Source organism: Arachis hypogaea, chromosome 14 (genome assembly GCF_003086295.3).
Source record: "Arachis hypogaea cultivar Tifrunner chromosome 14, arahy.Tifrunner.gnm2.J5K5, whole genome shotgun sequence".
In the NCBI taxonomy this organism is placed as follows: domain Eukaryota; kingdom Viridiplantae; phylum Streptophyta; class Magnoliopsida; order Fabales; family Fabaceae; genus Arachis; species Arachis hypogaea.
This window is the reverse complement of record NC_092049.1, coordinates 100,924,135-100,945,988: the sequence shown is the minus strand read 5'-3', so window position 1 is coordinate 100,945,988 and position 21,854 is coordinate 100,924,135. Positions and strand designations below refer to the sequence as shown.

The following is a 21,854-nucleotide window of genomic DNA, read 5'->3' as shown; positions in this document are numbered from 1 at the left end:
GCAGCTTGGATTTGTTCCTCCCTTCTTGCCTTGATAAGAAAATGGATTCGATCTATGTTTAGTCTTCCATACATAGATGATGCATGTATGTTAACAAGGAACAAAACTGACTATTCATGAATATAAGAAGAGGAATATACCTCTATTTTAGAATACTGGAAACTCTGGCCAATTTGCTTGACCAAGTAAGCATCATCTTCAGCCACTGCAGATAGGTGGGCAAATACAATCAGTTCAATTAAGTTTTAGGCTTCAAGCCAAACCCCAAACCAGTACTCATTATCATTTATAAGAAAAAATATCATTGGCATTCAATAATTAAAAGAATCACCATGACTAAGTAATGAACAATTAAAATAAGTAAGTATTGGTGGTATTAACAAGCACACAACAACAGTACTCAACATTGGATCAATTAAAAATGAAGTTTACATTATCAGGATTCAGGATCCTGTGTTGCATTATCAGGAAAACATAGGAAGACTAAAAAAATTGTCCATTTTAAAACAGATTGTATTTGCAATGAAGAAATCTGGGCAAATTTATTTAGAATAATGAAATTGACAAACAAGTCCAACCTTCAATTTTCTCATCTTCAAGAGGCGCATCCTTGTCAATGAAAGCAGCTCCGACACCTAGAAGAACAAAACCCGGCATAAACGAACCATGGTTGGAACCCAAACTGGAGTGGGATAGGGTTTGGCAGCTGCAGGGGAGTCCTCCAGCGGCTGCAGGAGCGGTTTTCCAGTGCTATTCGGTGAGGTAGAACAGCGGCGGTAACTTCCTCCGCCGTCACCTCCTCTCTTCCGGTGACAAGCTCCAGCGGCAAGGATGGTCGAGCTCCCTTCTAAAAATGGCAACGATGTTACTTTCTCCTTCTCTGCCTAGTTCGATGGCGACGGCTCGGCTGGGGTTTGGTGGCAGTGATTTCTTCGTCGGCGACCACAAGATGCGGCTTCTCGATCGTGTCTCTCCTCGGGCTCCCACAAGCGACGGCGACAGACTCAGAGGCGGCGGCGACGGCACGCGCAGCAGCAGTCCGTGATGGTGACGATGGCGGCGCTGGCTTCTTGGCGAGGACCATGGCGGCGCTGGCTTCGTGGCGAAGATGATGGCATCTGCAGGAACACTTAGAGACGACGACGGACGCAAGGACAGGGACTTCTCCTTCCTCGCGCACGCTATCTGGTCCTTGACAACGGTGGTTCAGCCATGGTTCAGCAGACAGAGAAAAAGAGAAAGGAGCAGAGGAGGAAGAAGAAGAGAAGGGTGATTCGGGTAGCTGAGGCAGTGAGCTCGCTGAGGAGCAAGGGGGTGAACGGTGGTGATGAGGTGGTGATGATCAAACTTGATGATAATGGCTGAATGGGGGATAAAGTTGCTCTGAAGAGGAGGAAAAGTGAAAGGGAGAGGCTGCGCTAGGGTTCCTGGGTAAAAGGGGAAAATTATGGGTTAATTAGGGTTAGGGTTTATAGGGTTTAATTTGGGACAAAAGCGAAATTAAGAATTTTGGGTAAATTGGGGTTGGTAAATTTTTAATAAAATTAAAGTATATTGTATAAATTTGAAATCTAATTTAATCTCTTAAAATTACTTTAAAAATATTACTCAATTATCAATTTATTAATCAATTTTTAATCAAGTATTCTAATTTAAAATTAGAAATAATATAATTTATTTTCTGTTTATAAAAATTAAAGTATTAAATTCTAAAATCTCAATTATTTAAATTAGATCATATAAAATTCTTATTATTTTATATTTGCTAAACTTTATTATTTAAATATAGAAAATAATTCGATAATTATAAAATCAGATAAAATCTTAAATTACTTTAAATTCAATTAATCAAAATTTACTTTAATTATCTTTAATAAATAATTTCTGAGATTAAAATACTTAATAAATAAATAAATGAAAATTAGCTCTTAATAAATTTTTTTCTGAAATTTATGCATCTTACAACGCACACGACGGGACGAAGACCACCGAAGACCACCAGATCGCCGCTCACAACACAACGGTAGAGGAGACGGTAATAACAGACGAGATGACGACGAGGAGAACGTTTTCCAAAAACTACGCCGGTCCTTCTTCTTCCGACAAGATCTCCATTGCGCTTCCTGGAGTGGTAGACGGCGCAGAGTGTTCGTGAGTGAGGGGTGGGGAGACTTAGGATTTTTTACTACAGTGTATCCCTTTTTACAGCTTTTAGTATTTTGTTTTTTTTTCTTTTATATTTAGTTACTTTTATTTATATTTATAATTTAATAAAATTTCTTTAAGTGACATAAATTAATTTTTAGTTAATTTTAAAAATCTGATTATTAATAAAAATTATATATTAATTATTTAAAAGAATATAAAATAATATTTATAATTTTTAAAAATTAATGAATACATACATTATGTAAAAAAATTAAATTTTTGAAACAAAATAAAATTATTTTTAAAAAAATATATACACATTTTTTTTATTTTTAAGGTATTTAACATTTTGAAAAAAGAATTTGTTATAAAATATACTTATATTTTATGACAAATAATTAACTTGTTACAAACAATATTGAATTTGTAACAAATTAATTTTTTGTTACAAAAAAATTAGAGTATTTGAAACAAAAAGTTATTTTGTTACAAAACAATTGGAGTTTTTGAAACAAAAATAAAAATTGTTACAAAATGTTTTGAATTTTTGCAACTTATTTTTTTTTTGTTATAAATTATTACAATATTTTGTAACAAAACATTATATCGTTACAAAAACTAACATAATTTGTAACAAAATAAAACAGATTGTTACAAAATATTATCATGTTTTGTAACAACTTGTAATGTTGTTACAAAATATTATTCTTTTGTAACAATAAAAAATTGTTATTACAAAATACTATTTTTTTGTAACAATTTTAAATTTGATACAAATTTTTTGTTACAAATATTCCATTTTCTTGTAGTGATTGCAACTCCCCGGCAACGGCGCCAAATTTGATAGAGAGAAGAATTTTTTGTATGGTTTGGAATCAATCAAAACACAAGCATCAATTCGTTGGTAGCATAGTCCAAACCAAAAATGAATTCTCAAGATCAAATAATAAATTCAAACTAAATATAAACCGAGAGTAATTAAACCTCGGGTTGTCTTTTCTAGGAATTGCAATGAAGTATACAATTATTGGCTATGAGAGAGAGCATGGGGATTGTGAATGCAAGAGAGAGCAAGAAATGTAAATAGCAAGAAAGCAAATAAACATGCAAGGAATGTAAATGGCAACTCTTGGCAAGAGTTGGAGAATTTGGGTATCCTATCCTAGTTGTGGACCACAAACATGACAATTATGTGAAATCAATCCAAACTAGTCAATTCTCCTTGAGAATTGGTCAAAAGCATAATTGATCTCAATCCATAAGTCCTAGTCAACTCACTAATTACTTAGTGAAAGACTAGCGTCAATGCAAACCAAATCAATTAACTATTCCCACACAATGTGGAATGGACATCCACAACTCAATTCCACCCAAACATCCAATTTCTTAACCAAGAGTGTGAAAACTAAATATGCAAGAAATTAAACGTCAAAGCAATAAAAGTCAAAAGCAATTAAAAGCAAGAAAAAGAAACTTCAAATGCAAGAAAACATCTTGGCAAGTAATTGAGAGTTAAGGCTACCTATCCTAGTTGTTAACCATAAACACATGATGGTTATGAAGAGTTAATCCTACTTAGTCAACCTTACATCGAAGATAAGTCAAATAGGCATAGTTAATTTCAATTCCTAAGTCCTATGTCAACACTAGGGGTCACATAGAGTCAAAGGAGACCAAATTAACTAACTACTCTAATATATCAAACAAGAATGGACATCAATGACTCAAGAGACACCAAAGTCAACAATTCCAAGCCAAGAGTGTAGAAAAACTAAGGTGAAAACTAAGCCAAGTATTTTATCAAATACTTGGTGTGCATGAGAATAAAATAATATTAAATTGAAATAAAATAAATTCTAACTACCAAAAGTAAGAAAGTAATAATAACAACTAGAGAAAGCAATAAATGACATGGAAACATAAAATTCATTAATTGAAAGTAAAATTAACATAGAGTGTTCATAACATAAAAATAGCAAAAGAAAGGAAACTACAAGAGAAATAAAGAAGAGAAAGACAAGAAAATTATGAAAACATAAAGGAAACTATATTAAAACAATAGTTAAAGACAAAAATTAAAGAGAAATTAACTAAACCTAACCTAATTCTAGAGAGAGCGGGGAGCTTCTCTCTCTAGAAACTAAGAGAAAACATCATAAAAGCTAAACCTAATTGCCCCCCTTCATCCTTTTTCAATTTGGCCTTAAATAGCTTCAAAAAATGAGTTGAATTGGGTTTTGGGAGCCCAGAAATCACTGCCAGTGAGTTGCAATTAATGAGGTCACGTGCAGGGACCTGTGCGGACTTGTGCGTCCGCACACATGCTGAATTCCGACTTGTGCGTATGCACAAGTACCTGTGCGTACGCACACTTAAACTTATGTCCACTATAGCAAATTGCATATCATTTTGAAGCTCCGGACGTTAGCTTTCCAATGCCACTGGAACCGCCTCATTTGGACCTCTATAGCTCAAGTTATGACCAATTTAGTACAGAGAGGTCAGGGCTCGCAGCTTTCCAAATCCTTCATTTCTTGAATTCTTCCCTTTTGCATGCTCTTTTCCTCACTTCTTAAACCCAAACTTGCCTTAAAAACCTGAAATCACTTAACAAATACATCAAGGCACCAAATGAGATTAAAGTGAATTAAAATTGACTAAAATAAGCACAAAAGAGCATGTTTTCACTTTCAAGCACAATTTAGGAAGAAATCTCAAAAGCATGCTATTTAGATGAATAAATGTGGGTTTGTGTGATGAAATCCACTCAAATTAAACCAAAATATATCGTAAAATATGGACTCATCAGATTCCTCTCCAGTGGGAGCTCCATTTGCCATTCAAAGACCATATTGTGTTCCTCGTGAGTAGCTATTCAATTTAATCGGTCTAGTATTTTCAATTGATTAAGTTTTTTCTTAATTTTGATTGCCCCTATTTTTGTGAGTTTTGTGGTTTTTTCTAATAATATTGTTTATGGTGGAGGTTGTTGTGTTTGCTAGTGTTGTTGGGATTGTTATTGTTTATGTTTTTGTTGCTACTTTGGCTTGAAGTTGAAGGAGTTAGTAAATTTTATTTGCCTTGAGGTATGTTTTCTAAATTAATTAGTTTTAGTTATTAAATTTCTTTAAATAAGAAATCAATGTGATAATTATAGTGAAACTAATTTATGAAAAAAATATTATTTTGTGAATTATTTCATGTCTAGGTTTGTGTCACCATCACATTCATGTCTCACTTCGCGTATATTACTCTGCTCAATAAGGAGCTTACTCGACAGTTTGAATAGCAGAGAAGCAACAAACGCAGTAAGTAGAGCTTGAGATGCGTTACCATATTGAGCATGATGAGTGGAGATGGACTCACCAGAAACACCAAAATGAGATCACCTGACTCCAGTATACCATCTCTACTCACACTTTAACCATGACTGAGATGAAAAGCTCGTTTGGCCAGATGTTGAGCTCTATAAAGTTCATGCGATGTGTTGGTTCCTCTTCCACCAGCCTTATTGACGTCTCACACATCTACTACCTATTTCGGTCCAACCCATTAAGGACCCTGGGTCCAGTCAAAAGTCACCGACCCGCCGGGTTAATAGACTCGAACTACGAGGTAACCTGTGCGTCACCTCCTGTTCCAGAGAGGAAACATGGATAGCTAGCAGAAGCTTCCATACAGGTGGGCCTAATCGCAGAGGGCCCACCAGAGTACAGTGTATAAATGGGGAGAGACCTACCCCTCTCCCCAGGTACGTCACCCTTCTGACCCTAATTAGCCGCCTCTTCGTACGGACACTGATTTTAGCATCGGAATGTCCTTGGAGGTGGCCCCACCCGCCAACAAATAGGCTGAATGCTTCGTTCCAGTAGCTCACGCTCAGGTCCAGATCATCTCACCCCTTGGCTCCATCGTCAACCTCACCCGATCTACCAAATGTAACACCCTACCACACAGAGCTTTACGCCCAGGATGTAAACCAGAGGTGGCGAGGCGCTACGACCTCTAAAAATAAAAATACTAATGTAATATAATTGAAGGAAGTTGTAACTAGCAGCCTTGAAAGAGAAGTTAATCAAAAGCGAAACAAAAAATGCATCACTCACGAAAGTTACGCATAGATGGATAAGCAAGTTTCGAAAGGAAGGTTTAAAACATATACATATGGATCAGAATTCCAAAATACAGATAACAAGCTCCGACTCGACCTGCGAAGCTAAGGCTGGCCAGAGTATGCTTATATATATATATATATATATATATATATATATATATATATATATATATATATATATATATATATATATATATATATATATAACCCAAAATACAACCCCAAACTGTAAAATGAACACCTGTTTCTCCAATCTCATTTCAATCTCACTCTCCTCTAGTCCTCCATATCACCAGTGGAACAACCTTCAACGTCACTTTAGCCAGAATGAGGGATCTCTCAGTTGCATAAACATATAATACAGACAAAAAAAACACAGATAGAATGCAGCTATAGCAAATAAATCAGATAGCGGTTGGTCACAGGCAAGCATTTAGGCAATCAAAAACAAATACATACACAAACAAGTCATACAAATGCATATGATGCATGTTTGTCCTATGGCTAATGAGTTCATTTGTTGGTTATATAGCTAAACCCGACATGTCCGGTAGCTAATCCGGACACTATCTCTCTGTTGCACAATAATACCATTAGAGGGAATTCGTGTCCTGTCACCATTAGAGGGATTATGTGCCTGTCACCATTAGAGGGAATATGTGCCCTGTCACCACTAGAGGGAATATGTGCCCTGTCATCTTTACAACCAGAGAGATAACACAGATGTACTCATCATCAATCAACCACAATCATGCCTCGTTTATCATAATCATTCAATTTCATAATTCAAACTCAGTTTTCACCATTCTTCTTCCTCATCTCTTTCCCGGAGCAAGTGGACAACGCCACTGTCTCTTACCCGGGGTCATATATCTCATTCATTTACATATTCCTCGAGTTAACTTCAAAACCGTGTCTGAATTTAAACTCTTTTCAAAAGACAAAGGAAAACTATTTATTAGTTAAACCCCTTGACAAGGCCTCTAAACTTTAGGGGAGTGACAACCAATCTAATTTCAAAACTAAATCTTTTAAACTCAAACATAATTCATTCTTTTCTTAAATAAATCAAGATCAAATAAAATAATTCTTTCAATCCAAATTAACCAAAATAAAACTTCTCAGAATTCTTCTAAAAATTCCGACAGCACCTCCTCTAAAACTTTCACATTACATTATATTTTATCTACGAGAAACCAAAACCATTCATTGGTCGATTCCCCCTAAACTCGAAACACCTCAAAAACCTCTCATTTCTCAAGCTCGAAGCTTCCAAATGTCAATTGCTCAAGCTTAATCACCCAAACTTCGTTCCAAATTGCCTAATTGAACTCCAAATCAACAAGAACACAATCTAATTCACACAATATCACTATAATCATCATAGAGTTCACTAAATTAGAAATTCACCAGGAAATAGGAGTTCCTTACCTCACCCACGGCTTAAATGAACAAGACCCAACAAATTATGCTAGCTAATTTAATACTAAAACATCAAAATTGCAAAATCATCAATTACAAATCTCATATATATTTGAAATTGAAAAGGAAAGATCTAGGTGATAAAGAATGAATTTCTTACCAAATTGGTTAGTGGGTTTTGTAGAGAATTCTGAGATGAACGCATGGCCATTGACGGCTCGTCAATTGGAGCTCTGGATTGAAAGTTATGTGGAATTGAAAATTGGAAGTGGGTCACGCTAAGTGTTTTCTTAGCTTGCTTCTTCCCAGCGTAAATGGAGTATGGAAAGGGACAAGAAGGTTGAAGTCAATTAAATGAGGTGAATGGGTTGGGCCCGATTTGGCCTGTTCGGCCCAGTTTTGGGATAAAACTTTTAAAATTAGTGTCAAAATTTATATTTTAATTATTTCTACTTCATTAAACTATAAAACTTATTTTCTTAATTTTTTTGATTAATAATTAATTTATTAGTTAATTATTTACTAATTACCTGGGGTTTACATCCTATCCCCCTAACAAAAATTTTTGTCCTCGAAAATATCGTTCACTACAAGAGTTCGCGAGAGTAGTTCCGTTTCCAACCTAATGGATAGTTTCTCAAATTTTGCCAATCTCCACAACAACCTAATGGATAGTTTCTCAAATTTTGCCAATCTTTGTAGTCCTAATGTCCTCCCAATCTTCGCGCTTCCGCTGTGTCACTCTGATCACTTCTTGTTAAGAACTTACCTATTTATTTATGCTAAATAATATTTCATATGGAAAATCATGATTTTCACAACTCAATCATGTGTTACTAATGAATGCTATTCTTCAGTATTATTCAGAGCGGTTAAAATTTGGTTACTAATTCCTTTATTACCTCAGATCTGAGGATCGAATCTGGCTACATTCCGGTTTTTCCTGTGTGGGAAATCTCTGACCAAATGTCCTAACTTTCTGCAATTATAACATAAGCCCGAACCATAATGGCATAGCCTGTTAGGGTGATAGCTCCCACATTTCTGACAACTCGAATCATCTGAAACAGCCATCGTCTTTTTTCTCTGCCATTTCCTTGGTGGTCATCATTCGTTCCGGAGTTATTGTGAGTTTGTGACCTTGAGGGAATTGTTGTGTGTATCCTCTTTTCTTGAATCCTTAGCCCTTTGGTGTGAAATTCAGATTGTACTCCTTCCGCTGGAATTCTTGGTGATCATTCTCTACCATAGCAACCTTTCTTAAACATTCCTCCCTAACTCTACTCTTGTTTATCAATTTAGAAAAAATTCTAATCTCCATGGGGCCCATTGAACTCAAAATATCACTCGAAGTCCTCCTTCATATTTGATGCACTTCCATTCCTCAAAGTCTCCCAGAGCACCCTGGCAAATTATGGAGAATCGGCACAATTTCTCAAATATATTCGTTTATTCAGCGACCGACATCTGACCTTGTTTCAATTGTAGCACTTCAAGTTCCTTAGCTGTCCTGATGGAGTTAGAAAAATATTTCTTGTAGAATTCAGATCGAAAAGCATCCCAAGGTATTGCGGTGTTTCCTTGCTGTAGGAGACGCCGGGTTCCCTTCCACCAATACTGTGCTTCGTCCATCAGCTGATATGTGGCAAATTCAACATACAGATCTTCAGGCACCTGTTATGCTTGCAAGGCTCTCTCCATAGCCTAAAACCAATTATCTGCCTCTGTGGGGTTTGTCATTCCTCTAAAGACTAGTGGGTTTACTTTCAAGAAGGTTGCTAAGGTCATTGGTCCATTTCAACTGTTACCTCCGTTTCTGTGATTAACTTGCTGACCAAGGGCTTCAGCCACTACCTGCATAGCAGCTCCCATGTTCTCCAGAGCATTCGTAAAGTTCACGGGATCATTCATAGTTGTTTTAGGTTCTGCACTAATATTTCGGGCTTTGCCTCGACCGTGTTTGCGTCCACGAGTCATCATTTGGTTCCTGTTCACACCAAACAAGTGATATTAAGGTGATCAGTCTCAATATCTCACGTCTAATGCTTCAAAGTTCTAAATACATGCTCATGAAAAAATATGCCACATATATCAATTAGATATTCTAGGTAGCATATACACAGAACACAGAGTATGCACAGAAGTATAGTCAGTCTGTCCTTCAGGCTCTACAAGAATGAACTCCTCTGATACCATAATGTAACACCCTATCACACAGAGCTTTATGCCTAGGACGTAAACCAGAGATGGTGAGGTGCTACGTCCTCTAAAAATAAAAATACTAATGTAATATAATTGAAGGAAGTTGTAACTAGCAGCCTTGAAAGAGAAGTTAATCAAAAATGAAACAGAAAATACATCACTCACGAAAGTTACACATAGATGGATAAGCAAGTTTTGAAAGGAAGGTTTAAAAAATATACATATGGATCAGAATTCCAAAATACAAATAACAAGCTCCGACTCAACCTGTGAAGCTAAGGCTGGCCAGAGTATACTTACATATATATACATAACCCAAAATACAACCCCAAACTATAAAATGAACACTTGTTTCTCCAAGTCAACCTCTAGGAGGGACAAAGTACAAAATACAAGGGAGCGGAGAACAACTACGTAAATATATATACAATCAGAGCATAATGCTAAACCCAAAATATAGCTCTTCGCTTCTAAAAGGTTTCCAAAATGCTCAGTGCGGTGCCTCCTGACCTGCATCTGCAAAATAGCAACATATGTATGGAATGAGAATCAGAGGTTCTCAGTATGGTAAATGTGCCCACGTAGATAATATATAAGATTTCGGGAAAGCTAGAGGAAATCCTAGAACTTCGATACCATATTCAAAACTAAGAGTTATACTTTAAATCAAAAATCAAGTAAACTATCTAATGTACTCAGGTTCTAATCCAAATATAACTTAACACTTCAATCTCACTCTCCTCCAGTCTTCCGAATCACCAGTGGAATAACCCTCAGCGTCACCTTAGCCAGCATGAAGGATCTCTCAGTTACATAGACATATAATACAGACAAAGAAAATACAGATAGAATGTAGTTACAGCAAATAAATCAGATAGCGGTTAGTCAAAGGCAAGCATTTAGGTAATCCAAAACAAATATATACACAAACAAGTCATACAAATGCATATGATGCATGTCTGTCCTATGGCTAATAATCTCATTTTTCAGTTATATTGCCAAACCCGACATGTCTAGTAGCTAATCCGGACACAGTCTCTCTGTTGCACAATAATACCATTAGAGGAAATACGTGCCCTGTCACCATCAGAGGGATTATGTGCCCTGTCATTATTAGAGGGGATATGTGCCCTGTCACTCTTACAACCAGAGAGATAACCCAGACATACTCATCATCAATCAACCACAAGTTTATCATAATCATTCAATTTCATAATTCAAACTTAGTTTTCATCATTCTTCTTCCTCATCTCTTTTCCGGAGCAAGTGGACAACACTACTGCCTCTTACCCGAGGTCACATATCTCATTCATTTACATATTCCTTGGGTTAACTTCAAAACCATTTTTGAATTTAAACTCTTTTCAAAAGACAAAGGAAAACTATTTATTAGTTAAACCCCTTGACAAGGCCACTAAACTCTAGGGGAGCGACAACCAATCTCGTTTCAAAACCAAATCTTTTAAACTGAAACATAATTCATTCTTTTCTTAAATAAATCAAAATCAAATAAAATAATTCTTTCAATCCAAATTAACCAAAATAAAACTTCTCAAAATTCTTCTAAAAATTTTGACAGCACCTCCCCTAAAACTCAAACTTCTGTCACCCTTCAAGGGTCCCAACCATCAAACTAAACACCTCTCAGTCATTCAAATCATTCCTAGTATCAAATCATTTCAAAATCAAACCAATTCCAATATTAAATATTTTTCTAAAACTAACCAACTCAAACAACAAACCGTTTATAAAATTGAATCATACATATATCAACCAATCTATTCAATTCAATTTCACAAACTCAGCATCAATTCTCAACACATCAATAATCATGTTTATTTTATACTCATGAAAGTCATAATCCAACACATACAAATTCATTTATCCTTTATACACATATAGTATATGATGAGCGGATAATTTATACGCTTTTTGGCATTGTTTTTAGGTAGTTTTTAGTAGGATCTAGCTACTTTCTAGTATATTTTTATTAGTTTTCAAGAAAAATTCACATTTCTGGACTTTACTATGAGTTCATGTACTTTTCTGTGATTTCAGGTATTTTCTGGCTGAAATTGAGGAACCTGAGCAAAAATCTGATTTAGAGGCTGAAAAAGGACTGCAGATGCTGTTGGATTCTGATCTCCCTGCACTCGAAATGGATTTTCTGGAGCTACTGAAACCAAATTGGCGTGCTCTCAATTGCTTTGGAAAGTAGACATCCTGGAATTTCCAGCAATATATAATAGTCCATACTTTACCCGAGTTTTGATAACGCAAACTGGCATTTGAACGCCAACTTTCTATCCTATTCTGGCGTTAAATGCCAGAACTGGCATAAAAGCTGGAGTTAAATGCCCAAACTGGCACCAAAGCTTGTGTTTAACTCCAAGAAGAGTCTCTACACATGAAAGCTTCAATGCTCAGCCCAAGCACACACCAAGTGGGCCCGGAAGTGGATTTTTGCACTATCTGCATTTAGTTACTCATTTTCTGTAAACCCTAGTGACTAGTTTAGTATAAAAACTACTTTTAGTGATTTATTTCATATCGAAGAATGAACATTTAGATCATCTTTATCTTTGATCACGTTTTGGGGGCTGACCATTCGGCTATGCCTGGACCATTATCACTTATGTATTTTCAACGGTAGAGTTTCTACACCCCATAGATTAAGGTGTGGAGCTCTGCTGTTCCTCGTGAGTTAATGCAAAGTACTATTATTTTTCTATTCAATTCAAGCTTATTCTTATTCTAAGATATTCATTCGCACAAAAGAACATGTTGAATGTGATGATCAAGTGACACTCATCACCATTCTCTCTTATGAATGTGTGCCTGACAAACACTTCTGTTTTACATGAAAACAAGCTTGAATGCATATCTCTTGGATTCCTGGTCCATGCGTTTGATTGTCTCTCCTGACAACAGAGCCTTCAATTCCTTGAGATCAGAGTCTTCGTGGTATAGGCTAAAATTATTGACGGCCACTCTTGAGATCCGAAAAGTCTAAACCTTATATGTGGTATTCTGAGTAGGATCTGGGAAGGGATAACTGTGACGAGCTTCAAACTCGCGAGTGTTGAGCGTAGTGACAGACGCAAAAGGATCAATGGATCCTATTCCAACATGAGTGAGAACCGACAGATGATTAGCCGTGCGGTGACAACACATTTGGACCATTTTCACTGAGAGGACGGACGGTAGCCATTGACAACGGTGATCCCCCAACATATAGCTTGCCATGGAAAGGAGTATGAATGATTGGATGAAAACAATAGGAAAGCAGAGATTCAGAAGCAACAAGCATCTCCATACGCTTATCTGAAATCCCACCAATGAATTACATAAGTACTTCTATCTTATTTTATATTTTATTTATATTTTAATTCTCAAAACCACATAACCATTTGAATCTGCCTGACTGAGATTTACAAGATGACCATAGCTTGCTTCAAGCCGACAATCTCTGTGGGATCAACCTTTACTCACGTAAGGTTTATTACTTGGACGACCTAGTGCACTTGCTGGTTAGTTGTGCGGAGTTGTGAAAAAGAGTTGAGATTAAGATTGTGCATACCAAGTTTTTGGCGCCATTGTTAGAGATCACAATTTCATGCACCAAGTTTTGGCGCCGTTGCTGGGGATTGTTCGAGTTTGGACAACTGACGGTTCATCTTGTTGCTCAGATTAGGTAATTTTATTTCGATTTTAAGCTTTTTTATTTTCGAAAAAATTTTCAAAAAAATAAATTATTCTATGTTCTTCAGAATTTTTAAGAACGAATTCTAGAGTTTCATGATGATTTGTTGAAGTCTGGCTGGTTATGAAACCATGTCTAAACTTTTGGACCGAGGTTTCAACTTATCATCACAAGAACTTGTTGATTTCTATCAATCTTCCTGTTGAATGTAATGATCTGCTAAAGCTTGGCTGGCCATTGGCCATGTCTAGTGTTTTGGACCGGAGCTTTCACTGAAAGCTTGGCTGGCTAGTAAGCCATGTCTAATTCCGGGACCGGAGTTTTAGACTAACATTGCATGATTCCTGGAATTCTCATTAAAAACTTTGAATTCCTTATTTTCTCTTTTTCCAATTAATTTTCGAAAAATTACAAAAAAATAAAAAAAATCATAAAAATAAAAAATAATGTGTGTTTCTTATTTGAGTCTAGTGTTTATTTTTAAGTTTGGTGTCTTGCATATTTTTAATTTTCTTGCATTTTTCGAATATATACATTATGTTCGTCATTAATCTTCAAGTTGTTCTTGATGATTTACATGGGTCTGATCTTTAAATTCTCTTGTTTTGTGTCTTTTGTTGTTTCTCATGTGTATTCTCAAGTTGTTAGTGTCTCTAATATGAAAAATTTTTAAGTTTGGTGTCTTGCATGCATTGTTTATCTGATCTTAGTTTTCCATGATTAGTTCATTTTGCTGTTTTTCATCATTAAAAATTCAAAAAAAATTTCAAAACTTTGTCTTTTCAAGTCAATAATACAGAGAATTGAAGATTCAGAACACACAGCAGAGGAATTACAAAGAAAAAGCTGGACGTTCAAAATGCCCAGTGAAAAAGGAAAATTGGTGTTTAAATGCCAGCCAGGGTGGCTGGGCGTTAAACGCCCAAAAGGGTAGTATTTTGGGCATTAAACGCCAGAATGGATACCATTCTGGGCGTTTAACGCCAGGATAGCAGCAAGGAGGTAATTTTGTTTTCAATTCAAATCTTTTTCAATTTTGAAAGTTTTTAAACTAATTTTTCAAAATCTTATCTTTCTCATATCCTATCTTATCAATCATATCCTTTTCAAAATAAAATCTTTTAAATTATTTTTCAATATTTTCGAAAATCCTTGCTACAATTAATGATTTTATTCAAAAATTTCAAGTTGTTACTTGCTTATTAAGAAAGGTTCAATATTTGAATTTTAAAATCATATCTTTTAAATTTCTTGTTAGTCAAGTAATTAATTTCCAATCATATCATTAATTTAAAATCTTTTCAATTTGTTTTTCAATCATACCTTCTCAATCGCATCTTTTTCAAAATAATTTTCAATCATATCTTTTTGATTGCCAATTTCAAAATCTTTTTCAAAATCACTTAACCACTTTCTCACTTTTAATTTTTGAAAACCATCATTCACTTTTTCAAAATTCTTTTTAATTATTTTAAAAATTTTTAGTTTTATTTAAAAAAAAATTATTTTCGAAAATTATCCTCTCTACCTTATTTTTCTATTCTTCTTTTCCTCTGACACCTCAAGGAATCTCTATACTATGACATAGAGGATTCCATACTTTCTTTGTCTTCTTCTCTATCATATGAGCAGGAACAAAGATAAAGGCATTCTTGTTGAAGCTGATCCTGAACCTGAAAAGACCTTAAAGAGAAAGCTAAGAGAAGCTAAAGCACAACTCTCTAGAGAGGACCTAACAAAAATTTTCAAAAAGGAAGCAGACAAAACAAACATGGCCAAACCCAATAACAATGGTGGAGATGCAAAGAAGATGCTTGGTGACTTTATTTCACCATCTTCTGACTTCTGTGGAAGGAGCATCTCAATTCCTGCAATTGGAGCAAACAACTTTGAGCTTAAGCCTCAATTAGTTTCTCTAATGCAGCAGAATTGCAAGTATCATGGACTTCCATTGGAAGATCCTCATCAATTTTTAGCTGAATTCTTGCAAATCTATGACACTGTTAAGACTCATGGGGTTGACCCTGAGGTCTATAAATTTATGCTTTTCCCTTTTGCTGTAAGAGACAGAGCTAGGACATGGTTGGACTCACAACCTAAGGACAGCCTGAACTCTTGGGAAAAGCTGGTCAATGCCTTCTTGGCAAAGTTCTTTCCACCTCAAAAATTGAGTAAGCTTAGAGTAGAATTCCAAACCTTTAGACAGAAGGAAGGCGAATCCCTCTATGAAGCTTGGGAAAGATACAAGAAATTGATCAGAAGGTGTCCTTCTGGTATGCTTTCAGAATGGAGCATCATATGCATATTCTATGATGGTCTGTCTGAACTGTCCAAGATGTCATTGGACAACTCTACTGGTGGATCTCTTCATCTGAAGAAGATGCCTGAAGAAGCTCAGGAACTCATTAAAATGGTTACAAATAACCAATTCATGTACACTTCTGAAAGGAATCCTGTGAATAATGGGACAACTCAGAAGAAAGGAGTTCTTGAAATTGATACTCTGAATGCCATATTGGCTCAGAATAAAATATTGACTCAGCAAGTCAATATGATTTCTCAGAGTCTGAATGGATTGCAAGCTGCATCCAACAGTACTAAAGAAGAATCTTCGGAAGAAGAAGCTTATGATCTTGAGAGCCCTGCAATGGCAGGGGTGAATTACATAGGAGAACCCTATGGAAACACCTATAATCCTTCATGGAGAAATCATCCAAATTTCTCATGGAAGGATGATGAGCGGATAATTTATACGCTTTTTGGCATTGTTTTTACTATGTTTTTAGTAGAATCTAGTTACTTTTAGGGATGCTTTCATTAGTTTTTATGTTAAATTCACATTTCTGGACTTTACTATGAGATTGTGTGTTTTTCTATGATTTCAGGTATTTTCTGGCTGAAATTGAGGGACTTGAGCAAAAATCAGATTCAGAGGTTGAAGAAGGACTGCTGATGTTGTTGGATTCTGACCTCCCTGCACTCAAAGTGGATTTTCTGGAGCTACAAAACTAAAAATGGCGCGCTTTTAATTGCTTTGAAAAGTAGACATCCAGGGCTTTCCAGCAATATATAATAGTCCATACTTTGGCTGCGTTTAGACGACGTAAAAGGGCGTTGAACGCCAGTTCCACGCTGCTGTCTGGAGTTAAACGCCAGAAACACGTCACAAGCCAGAGTTGAACACCAGAAATACGTTACAAACTGGCGTTCAACTCCAAGATTGACCTCTACACGTGTAACATTCAAGCTCAGCCCAAGCACACACCAAGTGGGCTCCGGAAGTGGATTTATGCATCAATTACTTAATTCTGTAAACCCTAGTAGCTAGTTTATTATAAATAGGACTTTTTACTATTGTATTAGACATCTTATGATCTTCGGATCATCTTTGATCAGTTTTATGCTATCTTAGACTTTCATGGGGGCTGGCCATTTGGCCATGCCTGAACCATTATCACTTATGTATTTTCATACGGTAGAGTTTCTGCACTCCATAGATTAAGGTGTGGAGCTCTGCTGTTCCTCAAAGATTAATGCAAAGTACTACTGTTTTTCTATTCAATTCAACTTATTCCGCTTCTAAGATATTCATTCGCACTTCAACCTGAATGTGATGAACGTGACAATCATCATCATTCCCCCACGAACGCGTGCCTGACAACCACTTCCATTCCACCTTAGATTGAATGAGTATCTCTTGGATCTCTTAATCAGAATCTTCGTGGTATAAGCTAGATTGATGGCGGCATTCATGAGAGTCCGGAAAGTCTAAACCTCGTATGTGGTATTCCGTGTAGGACTCTGGGATTGAATGACTGTGACGAACTTCAAACTCGCGAGTGCTGGGCGTAGTGACAGACGCAAAAGGAGGGTGAATCCTATTCCAGTATGATCGAGAACCTCAGATGATTAGCCGTGCTGTGACAGAGCATTTGGACCATTTTCACAAGAGGATAGGATGCAGCCATTGGCAAGGGTGATGCCTCCAGACGATTAGCCATGCAGTGACAGCGCATCGGACCATTTTCCAGAGAGGATTAAAATTAGCCATTGACAACGGTGATGTCCTTACATAAAGCCAGCCATGGAAAGGAGTAAGACTGATTGGATGAAGACAGCAGGAAAGTAGAGGTTCAGAGGAACGAAAGCATCTCTATACACTTATCTGAAATTCTCACCAATGATATACATAAGTGTTTCTATCCTTGTTTTCTATCTATTTATTATTTATGTTCACAAACTCCATAACTATTTTATATCCGCTTGACTGAGATTTAGAAGGTGACCATAGCTTGCTTCATACCGACAATCTCCGTGGGATCGACCCTTACTCACGTAAGGTTTATTACTTGGACGACCCAGTGCACTTGCTGGTTAGTTGTATCGAAGTTGTGAATGAAAAACGATTTATTAAGACGTGCGTACAGAGTTTCTGGCGCCGTTGCCTGAGATCACAATTTCGTGCACCAAGTTTTTGGCGCCGTTGCCGGGGATTGTTCGAGTTTGGACAACTGACGGTTCATCTTGTTGCTCAGATTAGGTAATTTTCTTTTTGTTTTATTTTCAAAAATTTTTCAAAAATCTTTCAAAAAAAATTTCTCATCTGTTTTCGAAAAAATAAAATAAATATTTTCAAAAATATATTTTTCTTCAGAATTTTTAAGAATGAATTCTAGAGTTTCATGAAGCATGTTGAAGCCTGGCTGGCTGTAAAGCCATGTCTAATTCTTTTGGATAGGGGCTTCCAAAGGGTATGTCAGCTGTGGCATGTCTGAGTTACATACTAAAGCTTGGCTGGCTATTAAGCCATGCCTAACCCTCAGATTGGAGCTTTAGAATAAGAGTGCAAGATTCCTGGAATTCATATTAAAAATTTTGGAATCCTTATTTTTCTTTTTCACATTAATTTTCGAAACATAAAAAAAATTTAATAAAATCATAAAAATAAAAAATATTTCATGTTTCTTGTTTGAGTCTTGAGTCAAGTTGAAAGTTTGGTGTCAATTGCATATTCATCTTGCATTTTTCGAAAAATTCATGCATTCATAGTGTTCTTCATGATCTTCAAGTTGTTCTTGGTAAGTCTTCTTGTTTGATCTTAATGTTTTCATGTTTTGTGTCTTTTCTTGTTTTTCATATGCATTCTTGCATTCATAGTGTCTATACATGAAAAATTTTTAAGTTTGGTGTCTTGCATGTTTTCTTTGCATTAAAAATTTTTCAAAAATATGTTCTTGATGTTCATCTTGACATTCAAAGTGTTCTTGGTGTTCATCTTGACATTCATAGCATTCTTGCATGCATTCATTATTTTGATCCAAAATTTTCATGCATTGAGTCTTTTTCATGTTTTTCCCTCTCATCATTAAAAATTCAAAAATCAAAAAAAATCTTTCCCTTTTTTCACTCATAAATTTCGAAAATTTGAGTTGACTTTTTCAAAACTTTTTAAAATCTAGTTATTTTTATGAGTCAAATCAAATTTTCAATTTAAAAATCTTATCTTTTTCAAAATCTTTTTCAAAAATCAAATCTTTTTCATTTTTCTTATTTATTTTCGAAAATTTTAAAAATATTTTTCAAAAATCTTTTTCTTATTTTTATCTCCTAATTTTCGAAAATAACATCATCAATTAATGTTTTGATTCAAAAATTTCAAGTTTGTTACTTGCTTGTTAAGAAAGATTCAAACTTTGAGTTCTAGAATCATATCTTGTGATTTCTTGTGAATCAAGTCATTAATTGTGATTTTAAAAATCAAATATTTTTCAAAACTAATTTCAATCATATCTTTTCAAAAATATCTTTTTATCTTATCTTTTTCAAAATCATATCTTTTTCAAAAATTTGATTTTAAAATATCTTTTCTAACTTCTTATCTTATCTTTTCAAAAATTGATTTTCACATTTGTTTCAACTAACTAACTAACTTTTTGTTTGTTTCTAATCCTTTTCAAAACTACCTAACTAACTCCCTCTCTCTCTCTAATTTTCGAAAATATCTTCCCTCTTTTTCAAAATTTCTTTTTAATTAACTAATTATTTTAATTTTTTATTTTAATTTTCGAAAAATTACTAACCTTTTTCAAAAACTATTTTCGAAAATCACTAACTCTTTTTCAAAAATTATTTTTGAAAATTCTCTCTCTCTCTTATCTCCTTCTATTCATTTATTCATCTACTAACACTTCATCTCACCCAAATTCGAACCGCCTCTTCCATCTGTGTTCGAATTTTTTTTCTTCTTCTTTTCTTCTACTCACACAGGGACCTCTATACTGTGGTAAAAAGAACCCCTATTATTATTATTTTTCTGTCCCTCTTTTTCATATGAGCAGGAGCAAGGACAAGAATATTCTTGTTGAAGTAGATCCAGAACCTGAAAGGACTCTGAAGAGGAAACTAAGAGAAGCTAAATTACAACAATCCAGCAAGCACCTTTCAAAAATTTTCGAACAAGAAGAGGAGATGGCAGCCGAAAATAATAATAATGCAAGGAGGATGCTTGGTGACTTTACTGCACCAAATTCCAATTTACATGGAAGAAGCATCTCCATCCCTACCATTGGAGCAAACAATTTTGAGCTGAAACCTCAGCTAGTTTTTCTGATGCAGCAGAACTGCAAGTTTCATGGACTTCCATCTGAAGATCCCTTTCAGTTCTTACTTGAATTCTTGCAAATCTGTGATACTGTTAAGACTAATGGAGTAGATCCTGAAGTCTACAGGCTCATGCTTTTCCCTTTTGCTGTGAGAGACAGAGCTAGAATATGGTTGGACTCTCAACCCAAAGATAGCCTGAACTCTTGGGATAAGCTGGTCAAGGCTTTCTTAGCCAAGTTCTTTCCTCCTCAAAAGCTGAGTAAACTTAGAGTGGACGTTCAAACCTTCAGATAGAAAGAAGGTGAATCCCTCTATGAAGCTTGGGAGAGATACAAAGAACTGACCAAAAAGTGTCCTTCTGACATGCTTTCAGAATGGACCATCCTGGATATATTCTATGATGGTCTATCTGAATTGGCTAAAATGTCATTGGATACTTCTGTAGGTGGATCCATTCCCCTAAAGAAAATGCCTGCAGAAGCTCAAGAACTCATTGACATGGTTGCTAATAACCAGTTCATGTACACTTCTGAGAGGAATCCTGTGAGTAATGGGACGCCTATGAAGAAGGGAGTTCTTGAAATTGATACTCTGAATGGCATACTGGCTCAGAATAAAATATTGACTCAGCAAGTTAATATGATTTCTCAGAGTCTGAATGGAATGCAAGCTGCATCCAACAGTACTCAAGAGGCATCTTCTGAAAAAGAAGCTTATGATCCTGAAAACCCTGCAATAGCAGAGGTGAATTACATGGGTGAACCTTATGGAAACACCTATAATCCATCATGGAGAAATCATCCAAATTTCTCATGGAAGGATCAACAAAAACCTCAACAAGGCTTTAATAATGGTGGAAGACATAAGTTTAACAATAGTAAACCTTTTCCATCATCCACTCAGCAACAGACAGAGAACTCTGAACAGAATACCTCTAATTTAGCAAACTTAGTCTCTGATCTATCTAAGGCCACTGTAAGTTTCATGAATGAAACAAGGTCCTCCATTAGAAATTTAGAGGCACAAGTAGGCCAGCTGAGTAAAAGGATCACTGAAATCCCTCCTAGTACTCTCCCAAGCAATACAGAAGAATCTGAGCGGATAATTTATACGCTTTTTGGCATTGTTTTTAGTATGTTTTTAGTAGAATCTAGTTACTTTTAGGGATGTTTTCATTAGTTTTTATGTTAAATTCATATTTCTGGACTTTACTATGAGTTTGTGTGTTTTTCTGTGATTTCAGATATTTTCTGGCTGAAATTGAGGGACTTGAGCAAAAATCAGATTCAAAGGTTGAAGAAGGACTGCTGATGCTGTTGGATTCTGACCTCCCTGCACTCAAAGTGGATTTTCTGGCGCTACAAACCTCAAACTGGCGCGCTTCCAATTGTGTTGGAAAGTAGACATCCAGGGCTTTCCAGCAATATATAATAGTCCATACTTTGGCCGATTTTAGACGACGTAAAAGGGCGTTGAACGCCAGTTCCACGCTGCTGTCTGGAGTTAAACGCCAGAAACACGTCACAAGCCAGAGTTGAACACCAGAAATACGTTACAAACTGGCGTTCAACTCCAAGATTGACCTCTACACGTGTAACATTCAAGCTCAGCCCAAGCACACACCAAGTGGGCTCCGGAAGTGGATTTATGCATCAATTACTT

At 35.8% G+C, this 21,854-nt stretch overlaps 2 non-coding genes across 2 annotated transcripts; both read right to left on the bottom strand.

Annotated features, from left to right (window-relative positions):
* Window positions 1-15,762: 15,762 nt before the first annotated feature.
* LOC112745325 (small nucleolar RNA R71) lies at window positions 15,763-15,870 on the bottom strand. The gene has a single exon (XR_003173260.1). It is a non-coding gene; the product is annotated as a small nucleolar RNA R71 (small nucleolar RNA).
* Window positions 15,871-20,453: 4,583 nt separating this feature from the next.
* Window positions 20,454-20,561, bottom strand: LOC112745628 (small nucleolar RNA R71). The gene has a single exon (XR_003173546.1). It is a non-coding gene; the product is annotated as a small nucleolar RNA R71 (small nucleolar RNA).
* Between the last annotated feature and the right edge of the window lie 1,293 nt (window positions 20,562-21,854).